The sequence below is a fragment of the Puma concolor genome, chromosome F2 (genome assembly GCF_028749965.1).
Source record: "Puma concolor isolate L17-30 chromosome F2, mPumCon1.1.hap2, whole genome shotgun sequence".
NCBI lineage: Eukaryota > Metazoa > Chordata > Mammalia > Carnivora > Felidae > Puma > Puma concolor.
In genome coordinates, this window is record NC_141684.1 from 84,047,377 (window position 1) to 84,059,650 (window position 12,274).

The 12,274-nt window shown below is 40.0% G+C and overlaps 1 long non-coding RNA gene across 1 annotated transcript in view; it reads left to right on the top strand.

Annotated features, from left to right (window-relative positions):
• LOC147572154 (uncharacterized) overlaps positions 1 to 12,274 on the top strand; it is a 65,318-nt gene that overhangs the window by 43,744 nt on the left and 9,300 nt on the right. The gene's annotated exons all lie outside the window — the stretch shown is intronic.

Below are 12,274 nucleotides of genomic sequence, written 5' to 3' on the forward strand. Positions count from 1 at the left end.
AGCTGATGCCAAATGAAGAAGAAATGAGTTGCCCTACTCTGCTTTGCCTAAAGATTGGTGAACAAGATAAATGTTGTTTTGAACTACTAGGTTTTGAGGTGGCTTATAATGCAGCAGTAAATTGCTACCACAGATACTGATACTAAAAATGGTGTGCTGCTATTCAAAAAAAACTAAAACTAAACTTCCTTTGAACCAGGAGGTAGATGGAACCTGGAAAGATGTAGAAAAGCGTAAGAATGAGCCCCAAAAAGGGCCTCCACAAGACTCTTAGTGGAAACCTGATGGCCTGTGAAGAGACTGACAGCAAGGGTTTCTAAGCAAGTGAAGAAAATGACACTGGAGGAAAGGGAAGTCATGCTACAAAATACCTGAAAGTAAAACGGATAGGAAAGAGAAACTAAAGAAAGACTATGCAACTGAAAAGAACCAGGACTTACTGGGTTCAAGTATCTGTTTCTCATTTACAGCCTCTCTACATGTTGAACTGTCAAATAATGGTAAAATAAAGAAATGGCTTTTGGGTTCAGAGAAAATCCAGGGTGCTACCAGGAAAACAGAAAGATTTAAGGTATGCCTCCAATTTCTTTAAGGATCTTAAAAGTATAAGATTTTTTTTAAAGTGGGTTCCACACCCGACACGGGGCTTAAACTCAGCACCCAGAGATCAAGTGTCACATGCTCTACCAACTGAGCCAGCCAGGAGCCCCAAGAGTAGACGAAGTTTAAAGGCATTGTCCTATAAGAGCTTCACAGGAAACCTGAAGCGAAAAGCTTATCTCAAAAGGTCTTGGGAGGGTCGCTTTGCTAAAACACGGCATGAAATCTAGTAATATTTACAGAAAACTAAAAAAAAGGTAAGAGATTTATAGTAGCAAACATACTATTTGCTACCTTGGACTAAAAGAGACCAAATAGTGCAAAATGAAAAGAGGCCTTTGGGTCTTAGAAGTCCCACAGAGAGGAAACAGGATGAAAAAACAGCTGCAAATACAGGTCATTCCTTATGAAAAGGAAGGAACCAAGAGCTCAAAGAGTAAAGAAAGGGAAGAGACATGGAGAAAGTATTCCCGTGGTTAGGACTAAGTCCTAACTTAAGAACTGACAGCATGCAACAGGCTATATTTCAAAACTCTTATGGACTAGGGTGCTTCCCATCTTCTTTTTCTGAATGGGAGAGTCTTCAGCAGTTGACTAGAATGTTGCATTTGTGAGTGGTAAATAACTGTCTCTTTCGTTCTCAAGTCCTCATATTGAGAACCCTTGCACTCAAGGAGCTATACTTTAGATACCATAACCCAGGCAGCTTATCCCCACTGCACCTGATTAAGATGGTAAGATCTTGGACTCAAGCCCTGAACCTGATGCCATGATAACTGAGACTTGCAGGAGGTATTGCAGGGGGAGGGGAGTGAATGTATTTTTCAGGTGGGAGGAATACAAACAGTTGTGGCCAGTGGGTAAATTATACTGCTTTTTAAAGGTGTCCATAGGTTTTAAATATTAATTCCATTAAAAAAAAAGGCCATGGAACCACCTTAGTGACTTGCTCCTAATGAACAGAATATGTGACTATGATCCTGTGTGTATTCCAAGCCTAGGTGACAAAAGGCAATACAGCTTCTGCCTTGCTCTGTATCTCAGGCTGCTTACTTGGAATCTAGCTCCCCATCTAGTGAGGAAGTCTAGGTCACAAAGAGGGTCTAGGTCTGTCAGTTTAAGTGTTTCTGCTGCCTTCTGAACTGAAGTCCCAGGCAACAGCCAGCATCAATCACCAGACATTAGTGAACAAATCTTCAAATGGATCCAGCCCCAAACCTTTCAGTTGCCCCACCTGAAGCTGAGCGGGGAAGAGACTAGGTGTCCTGGCCACACTTTTCCTAACAGATTTGTGAACAAAAGAAATCTAACCTTTGGGGAGTTTGTTAAGAAAAAAACAAAAATGATAAATTGAAAAGTGGATGAAAAAAAAAAAGAGAGAAGACACATAAACCTGTATAGGAGAAATTGGTCTCCATTAAAGTAGGATGTAATGAATGTTAAGATTAATTTATTAACAATCAATGGTGCTAATGAGAAGAAGCAGATAACTAGAAGCAAGATCTAAGAAGTTTTTCTTTCAGTTTTTCCCCAGTTAAGATCATATTAGCTGCTCAATTTCCATATATGGCCTTTATTATGTTGAGGTATGGTTCCTCTAAGCCTATTTTGTTGAGGTTTGTATCATGAATGGATGTTATAGTTTGTCAAATTCTTTTTCTGCATCTATTGCAATGATATTATTTTATTCTTTTTTGAAAATTAATATGAGGTATCACATTCATTGATTTCCAAATATTGAACCACCCCTTCAAGCCAGGCATAAATCCCATTTGGTTATAGTGAATATTTTTTTTTTAATATTTATTTATTTTTGAGAAAGAGCACAAGCAGGGGAGGGACAGAGAGAGAGGGAAACACAGAATCTGAAATAAGCTCCAGGGTCCAAGCTGTCAACAGAGCCTGACACTGGGCTCAAACCGACGGACCATGAGATCGTAACCTGAGCTGAAGTTGGATGCTTACCTGACTAAGCCACCAAGCTGCCCCTGCCCCCTGTGAATGATTGTTTAATGTATTGTTGGATTCAGTTTGCTTATTTTGTTGAAGATTTTTGCATGTTCATCAGAGATGCTGGCCTGTAATTCTCTTTGTGGTGTCTTTATCTGGTTTTGGTATCAGGGTAAAGCTGGCATAGAATGACTTTGGAAGTTTCGCTTCCTTTTATGTTTTTCTGGAACAAGTTGAAAAGGACAGGTTAAACTTTCTTTTTTCTTTTCTTTTTGTTTTCCTGTATTACCTCTTCTTTACATGTTAATATTTATGTCTGAAGTCATCTGGTCCTAGACTTGTGTTTGTTGAGAGTTTTCTGATTCCTGATTCAGTTTCCTTGCTGGTTATTGATTTTTTTTTCAAATTTTCTATTTCTTCTTGTTTTAGTTTGGTAAGTTTTATATTTCTAGGAATTTATTCATTTCTTCTAAGTTGTCCAAATTTATGGCATACATTTTTTCACAATACTCTCTCATAAATATTTGCATTTGTGTGGTGTTGGTTCTTATTTCTACTCTCACATTTGTGGTTTTATTTTGGTATTTTCTATTTTCTTGATTACTCTGGCTAACACCTTATCAGTTTTATTAATTTTTACAAAGAACCAGCTCTAGGTTTCATTGATCTGTTCTAGTTTTATCTGTTTTTTGTTTCTCTATCATTCTTTTCTGCTTTAATCTCTTTTTTAAATTTATTTTGAGAGAGACCACAAAAGAGTAGGGGATGGGCAGAGAGAGAGAGAGAGAGGGAATCCCAGACAGGTTCCATGCTGCCAGCAGAGAGCCTAACACGGGGCTCGATCTCACAACTGTGAGATCATGACCTGAGCCAAAATCGAGAGTCAGACAACCAGGTAAGCCACCCAAGGTCCCCCTGCTCTGATCATTATTACTTGCTTTCTTCTGCTGGCTATGGGCTTCATTTGTTGTTCTTTTTCTAGCTCCTTTGGTGTAAGGTTAGGTTGTTTGAAATTTTTCTTGCTTCTTGAAGTAGGCTTATATTGCTATGTACTTCCCTCTTAGGACCACTTTTGCAGCATCTCAAAGGTTTCAGAGCATTGTTTTTTCATTTCCATTTGTATACATGTAATTTTTTAAATTTCTTCTTGTATTTCCTGCTGAACCCATTCCAGTGTAGTAGCACGCTATTTAACCTGCGTGTATTGTTTTTAATAATTAAGGCCTTTTTTTTTTGTTTGTGATCCATTCTTGAGAGTATTCCATGTACACTTGAAAACAACGTGTATTCTGTTTTAGGATGAAACGTTCTGAAAAAATCTCTTAAGTCCAATCTTGTCCTCTCTGTCATTCAAGCCATTGTATCTTTTCTTTTTTTAAAAATATATGAAATTTATTGTCAAATTGGTTTCCATACAACACCCAGTGCTCATCCCAACAGGTGCCCTCCTCAATACCCATCACCCACCCTCCAATCCCTCCCACCCCCCATCAGCCCTCAGTTTGTTCTCAGTTTTTAAGATTGTCTTCTGCTTTGGCTCTCTCCCACTCTAACCTCTTTTTTTTTCCTTCCCCTCCCCCATGGGTTCCTGTTAAGTTTCTCAGGATCCACATAAGAGTGAACACATATGATATCTGTCTTTCTCTGTATGGCTCAAAGCCACTGTTTCTTTGGTGATTTTCTGTTAAGATGTATTTTTTGTGATTTTTTAAAGATCTATTGATGAAAATAGGGTGTTAAAGTACCCTATTACTGACTTATCAATTAGTTCCTTTATGTTGGTTATTGTTTTATGTACTTGAGTGCTCTCGTGGTGGGTGCATAATTTACAATTGTTAGATCTTCCTATTGGATTTTACCCTTTATTATGATATAGTAGCATTCTTTGGCTCTTGCTACAGTCTTTGTTTTTGGTTTTTTATTTATTTTGAGAGAGACAGAGTTGGGGAGGGACATAGAAAGGGGGAGAGAAAATTTCAAGCAGCTTCCATGCTGTCAGCCTGGAGCCCAACATGGGGCTCAAAGCCACCAGCCATAAGATCATGACCTGAGCCAAGACCGAGTCGGTCGCTCAAATGACTGAGGCACCCAGGTGCCCCACAGTCTTTATTTTAAGGACTCTTTTGTCTAACAAAAGTATTGCTATTTTTTCTTTTAACGTGATAAATGTTTCTCCATCCCCTCGCTTTCATTTTTTTAAATAGAATTTATTGTCAACTTGGCTAACATACAGTGTGTACAGTGTGCTCTTGGTTTTGGGGGTAGATTCCCGTGGTTCATCACTTATAGACAACACACAGGGCTCATCCCAACTAGTGCCCTCCTCAATGCCCACCACCCACTTTCCCTTCTCACCCACCGCCCCCCCATCAACCCTCTGTTTGTTCTCTGCATTCAAGAGTCTCTTATGGTTTGCCCCCTCCTCTGTTTGTAACTATTTTTCCTCTTCCCTTCCCCCACGGTCTTCTGTTAAGATTCTCAAGTTCCACAAATGAGCGAAAACATATGATATCTGTCTTTCTGTGACTTGTTTCATGCAGCATAACACCTTCCAGTTCCATCCACATTGCAAGAGATAGCAGGATTTCACTCTTTCTCCATGCCAGGTAGTATTCCAGTGTATATATAAACCACATCTCTTTATCAGTTGATGGGCATTTAGGCTCTTTCCACAATTTGGCTATTGTTGAAAGCACTGCTAGAGACGTTGGAGTACATGTGCCCCTATGAATCAGCACTCCTGTATCCTTTGCATAAATTCCCAATAGTGCTATTGAGGGGTTGTAGGGTAGTTCGATTTTCAATTGTTTTGAGGAACCTACACACTCTTCCACAGCAGCTGCACCAGTTTGCATTACCACCAACAGTGCAAGCATCCCCTTGCTTTCAGTCTGCAGGTGTCTTTGTGTCTAAAATGAGGTTTTTATAGGCAGCATACAGATGGGTCTTGTTTTTTAATCCATCCTGTCACCCTAGGTCTTTTGTTTGGAGTGTTTATTCCATTTATATCCAAATTATTGACAGGTATGTATTTACTGTCATTTTACTACTTGTTTTGTGGTTGTTTCTGGAGATTTTCTCAAATCCTTTATTGTTTTTCTCTTGTTAATGTCTTTCTAATTTGCTTTAAGGACATATTTGGATTTCTTTCTCTTTATTCTTTGCATGCTTATTAGTGGGTTTTGGTGTATGATAGGCAATTTGTATATCACCTCTTCTGCGTGTAGCAGTCTATATTAAGTTGATGGTCACTTAAGTTAGAGCTCATTTTTTTTCTCCTCCCCATGTTTTGATAAGCTATTATATTGTATATCCTTTTTTGGGGCATTCCTTGACGATTTTTTTTTTACAGAAATACACATTTTTACTGCTTTTACATTTCCTGCCTTTATACTGTCACTTTTGATCTCTCCTTTCCACTCAGAGTCTCCGATAATATTTCTTACAGGCGGATTTAGTGGTCACAAACTCCTTCCATTTTTGTTTGAGAAATTCTTTATCTCTTCTTCTCTTATGAATGATAGCCTTACTGGATAGAGTATATTTGGCTGCAGATTTTTCTCATTCAGCACTCTGAATATATCATGCCAATTCCTTCTGCCTTGCAAGGTTTCTGTTGAAAAATCTCCTGCTAGCCTTGTGGGTTTTCCCTTGGAAGTTAATGACTTGATTTGCTACTTTTAAGATTTGTAGCAGTGGGGCGCCTTCGTGGCTCAGTCGGTAAAGCACGACTTGATCTTAGCTCAAGTTGTGACCTCACATTTTGTGGGTTTAAGCCCTCCAGTGGGCTCTGCACTGACAGCACAGAGAGTGCTTGGGATTCTCTCTCTTTCTCTCTGCCCCTCCCCTGCTTGTGTCTGCATTCTGTCACGGAAAGAAAAAACAAAACACTAAAAACAAAGATGTTAGCAGTATATTTTGCAAATTTAATTACAACATGTCTTGGGTGTTGATTTTGATGGAAGTTCTCTGTGCCTGCTGGATCTGGATGTCTGTTTTCTTCTCCACATTAGGGAATTTTTCAGTTATTGTGTCTTCAAATCAATTATCTGTCCCCTTCTCTCTGTCTTCTTCTTCAGGGACTCCTATCATATGAATGTTTTTACATTTGACAGAGTCACCGAGTTCCTTAAGTCTATTCTTGCATTGGATAATTCTTCTTTGTCTTCTTCAGCCTCACTGCTTTCCATTACTTTGTCTTCTAGGTCATTAATTTGTTCCTCTGCTTCTTCCAGCTTGCTGTTCATTTTTACTACACTCTTCATCTCTGATTCTTGAACTATTTTATGTCTGTAGTAAGGGTCCCTCTGATGTCTTCCATTCTTTTCTCAAGTCCAGTGAATATCCTTATGATCATTGTGTTAAATTCCCATTAGGCGTGTTATTTACATATGTCCCATTTAGGTCTCTGGCCATGGCCTTATCCTGTTCTTTCATTTGGGATAAATGCCTCTGTCTTTTCATTTTGTCTAAGTATCTGCCAGATTCTGTGTGTTAGAGAAGCCAGTTATGTCACCTGCTTCAGAAAGTAATGGACTTAGGAAAAAGACGTCATGTAATGCCCAGGGTCTAGCACTTCAGGGAGTGTCACCAGTGTGTGCTGCATGTGTTCTGCTCTTGTGTTCTGGCTATGCTATCCTTCAGGCCAGTCGTCTGCAGAGGCTTTCCTTGCCTGGTCTGGTGAGTGTTTGGTCCCTGACCTGAAGGTAGCGAGTTTTAACTAGGTGTGCTCTGGTCTGCTTATGAAATGAGACCTGTCACCACCTCTACTGGAACTGAGGCCAAGGGAAACTCTCTGGCTGGGAGAGGTGGTGTGGGCAGGCATTTTTCTTGGTTTGGGGGACGGGTCTGCTGTGCTGGACCTCAAGCAAGAGTGATTGAAAAATGTAGTTCCACCAGAGTGCAAGGGAGTAGTGCTTGATGTAAGCAAGCTAGGTAGCCAGTGTTAGCAATGCACTGCTTCCTGCAGGTGGCTTTATATTTGTGGTGACGGGCAGGAGAAGGAGATGGTGCCAGCTAGCAGCTTTGTTCCTACAGACAGGTCTCTCTGAACTTTGCCTCTGAGGGACGTGCTCTGAGAAGAGCAACTAATCTCCTCACTGTGTGCCCCAGGCACTCTTCAGACCACTGTATCCATGCTGTGTGTTCCCACGTTGTTTGCCTGCCCTCTGTCGAAGAGCAGTGCAGTACCTCAGGGCTCTAAGCCATCTAAACCCGATGCCCTTTTAAACTCCAGACTTTAAGCACTACTGGTTGCAAGAACTCACGAAATGCAGCCCTTCTTGTTTTCCAAGCCAGTGGGTATGGGGATACGTTCTCTTTGTGCATTCCCCTGTGCGTTCCTCTCTCTCATCCTTACCCACAACCTCGACTCCCTCCCGCCTGCAGCAGCCAGGATTTGTTTCTCTTCTAGGCGACATTTCTGTATCAAGGACCTTCTTTGATGTGGCCTCTTTTCTCCCTTTTGTTGTGGAGTTTGTTCTGTCAGTCTTCAGGTCGATTTCTGGGGTATTTAGGGTGAGCTGACTGTTACCTAGTTGTATTCGTGGGATGAGGCAAGCCTAGAGTCCTCCTACTCCTCTGCCATCTTCCTGTCTCTAAGATCTTTTGCTAAGATTCCCTTCAATTCCAACAATTCTTACAGGTAGGCAGGAATGCCTCTTTAGAATTTCCCAAGGTAGAATCACAGAGACATACGATTTGAAGCACAATAGTTGAAAAACTAGTAAGAGTCAATTTGATAACCAAAATTGGGCCTTTGATCTGATTTCAATTAAAGGAAATAGGCAGCTTTGAGTATTTTTTAATCCATTGAATACTCAATCTTCATTCTCCTTTCCTCAGTGAGGAAATAAAGAGAATGTTATGGAATCATTTTTCATCTTTTCAGTAGCAAAACAAATGTACTGTCCTTTAGTACTACTTAAATTAACTGCATGTTCTCTTTTACCTTATTCCAACCTTGTTTGTGTGGGGAGGTAAGACCATTTCCTCTTTGTGTTGTCCCACAATGCTTCTCCATATCATACAAGTTGGCTTCAAAAGTTTGTTGTCATTCAAATTACCAATCTACTATCTGTCTCTGATAAATCAACTTAATACTACCTCACTTTGTACAGCTGTATTATTTGAATGATGTAATGATTATTCCATTAATTATATGCTGAGCTATAACGTATAGCTATGCATATCTTTCTATTTAAATGAAAGAAGGGGATACAGACTACTGTGTTTTCCAAGAATGTAGGATCTGTGCCAAGAACAGGATTAACACCAGTGTTACACACAAGAACCAGGTCAGAAGAGGATCTCATTGTGAATTGCAAGATAATGGATTAGCAAGATTGCTTAACAGGAAAGAGGAATAGCTCAGAGTTAATTTTTCCTTCCTAGACGGTGAAAACTATGGATGAGTCTATGCATTATAATGAGATAATAAAACATGATGAAGTAAATGGTAGACTGAGTCAAGAGATCCTATGGCCAAGATTTGATGGAAATGAAAGTGGGCAGCACTGACTGAGACACTAAAAGTTTGCACAGGCAGGGAACCTGGGTGGCTCAGTCAGTTGAGCCTCAACCACTCAGGTCATGATCCCAGGATCATGGGACCAAGACCCCTGTCAGCCTCCACACTAAGTGTGAAGCCTGCTAAAAATTCTCCTTTCTCTCTCTCTCTCTCTCTCTCTCTCTCTCTCTCTCTCTCTCCCCACACACCCCCTCGTCCTGCTTGTGCATGTTCTACAAATATATATATATATATATATATATATATATATATATATATATATATATAAATAAATGTCTGAACACACTAAAGAAACAGCATTTTATCTTTTTGAGCCTGACTTCACATCGAGTCATGGGGTCAGCAAGGCATAGGCTGGCAAAAGGGTCCTTCAAGAAGCAAAAATCTCTATAGGAGAAAAGTTAAGTTCTACTACATTGACTTTTTATTATTACACAAGTGACTGGTAATTTGCAAGATAACTAGGAAAAAGTTTTCATAAAATTTGATGTGGTACTGGCATAAAGACAGACATATAGATCAATGTATTAACATTGAGAATCTAAACATAAACTCTCACGTTATAGTGAACTGATTTTCCACAAGGGTGCCAGACAATTAAATGGAATAAGAATAGTCTTTGTAACAAACGGTACTGGGACAAATGGATATCCACATGCAAAGTAATAAAATCAGACTTCTACCCCATAGCATATATACAAAATTAACTTAAAATCCAAGAGCTAAAATGATAAAACTCTTACAAAAAAGCTTACGTGTATATGTTTGTGACTGGATTTGGCAATGATTTCTTAGACATGACACCAAAAGACAAAAGAAGATTAAGTTTACTTCATCAAAATTAAAAAATACTATGCTTCAAGTATCATCAAGAAAGTGAAAAGGCAAGTGACTAAATAGGAGAAAATACCTGAAAATCCCATATCTGCTAAGGGATTTGTATGTAGGATATTTAAATAACTCTTCCAATAATGAAAAGACAATCCAATAGAAAAACGGGCAAAAGAATGGATTAGTTCTTTAAAGACGATACAGAAATGGATAATAATCACGTTCAAAGGGAGATGTTCAGGGTGCCTGGGTGGCTCAGTTAAGCTTCTGACTTGGGCTCAGGTCACGATCTCACGGTTTTTGGGTTCGAGCCCCGCATCAGGCTCTGTGCTGACAGCTGGGAGCCTGGAGCCTGTTTCAGATTCTGTGTCTCCCTCCCTCTCTGTCCCTCCCCTGCTCACACTGTCTCTCTCAAAAATAAAAGAGACATGTTCAACAGCATTAGTTCTAAGAAATTGCAAACCAAAAACCACAAGATGCCATTTCATACCCACTAGAATTGCTATCATAAAAGTAACAGATAATGACAAATATTGGCAAGAATCAGGAAAATGGGTACTCTCAAAAACTGCTGATGAAAATGTAATGTTGCTGCCACTTTGGAAACAGTCTGGCAGTTCCTCAAAAGGTTAAACTAGAAAAACAACTGTTCTAAACTTATTTGAGAGAGAGTGCACAAGTGGGGTAGAGGAACAGAGGAGAGGGAGGGAGAGAATCCCAAGCAGGCTCCATGCTCAGAGCAGAGCCCAATGTAGGGCTTGATTCCACAACCCTGAGATCATGACCTGAGCTGAAATCAAGAGCCGGCCACGCAACTGGCTGAGCCACCCAGGTGCCTGCCCCTTCTCAAAAGGTTGAAAAAACAAAAACAAACAGAAAAGTTTATTTAACAGAGTTACCATATGAACCAGCAACTGTATTTATAGGTATATACCCAAGAGAAATCAAAACATGTTCACATAAAAAGTTGTTCATTACACAAAAAATAACCTCAAAATGGATGAAAAACCTCAATGGAAGACAGGAAGCTATCAAAATCCTCGAGGAGAAAGCAGGCAAAACCCTCTTTGATCTTGCCTGCAGCAGCATCTTATTCAAAATGTCTCCGGAGGCAAGGGAAACAAAGGAAAAAATGTACTAGGGGGACCTCATTAAAATAAAAAGCTTGTGCACAGCGAAGGAAACAATCAAAACTAAAAGGCAACCTACAGAATGGGAGAAGGTATTTGCAAATAACATATCAGATAAAGGGTTAGTATCCAAAATCTACAAAGAACTTCTCAAACTCAACACCCAGAACACAAGTCATCCAGTGAAGTAATGGGCAAAAGACATGAATAGACACTGCTCCAAAGACATCCAGATGTCCATACAAATCAAAACCACACTGAGATACCACCTAGCGCCTGTCAGAATGGCTCACATTAACAACTCAGGCAACAACAGATGTTGGTGAGGATGCAGAGAAGAGGATTTCTTTTCCATTGCTGGTGGCAATGCAAGCTGGTGCAGCCATTCTGGAAAACAGTATGGAGTTTCCTCAAAAAACTAAAAATAGACCTACCCTACGACCCAGCAATTGCACTACTAGGCATTTATGCAAGGGATACAGGTGTGCTGTTTCGAAGGGACACATGCACTGCCATGTTTATAGCAGCACTCTCAACAATAGCCACAGTATGCAAAGAGCCCAACTGTCCACCGATGGATGAATGGATAAAGAAGATGTGGTATGGGGCGCCTGGGTGGCTCAGTCGGTTAAGCGGCCGACTTTGGCTCACGTCATTTGATCTCATGGTCCGTGAGTTCAAGCCCCGCGTCGGATTGTGTGCTGACAGCTCAGAGCCTGGAGCCTGTTTCAGATTCTGTGTCTCCCTCTCTCTGACCCTCCGCTGTTCACGCTCTGTCTCTTCTTGTCTCAGAAATGAGTAAAACGTTAAAAAAAAAATTTAAAAAAAGATGGGGTATATATATATATATTCCATGGATTATTACTCAGCAATCAAAAAGAATGAAATCTTTCCATTTGCAACTACGTGGATGGAACTGGAGGGTGTTATGCTAAGTGAAATTAGTCGGAGAAAGACAAAAATTATATGAATTCCCCCGTATGAGGACTTTAAGAGACAAAACAGATGAACAAAAGGGAAGGGGAACAAAAATAATATAAAAACAGGGAGGAAGACAAACACAGGAGACTCATAGAGAACAAACTGAAGGTTGCTGGAGGGGTTGTGGGAGGGGGGATTGCTAAATGTGTAAGGGGCATTAAGGAATCTATTCCTGAAATCATTGCTTCACTAAATGCTAACTAATTTGGATACAAATTTGAAAAAATAAAAACTAAAGATACAACAAGAATAA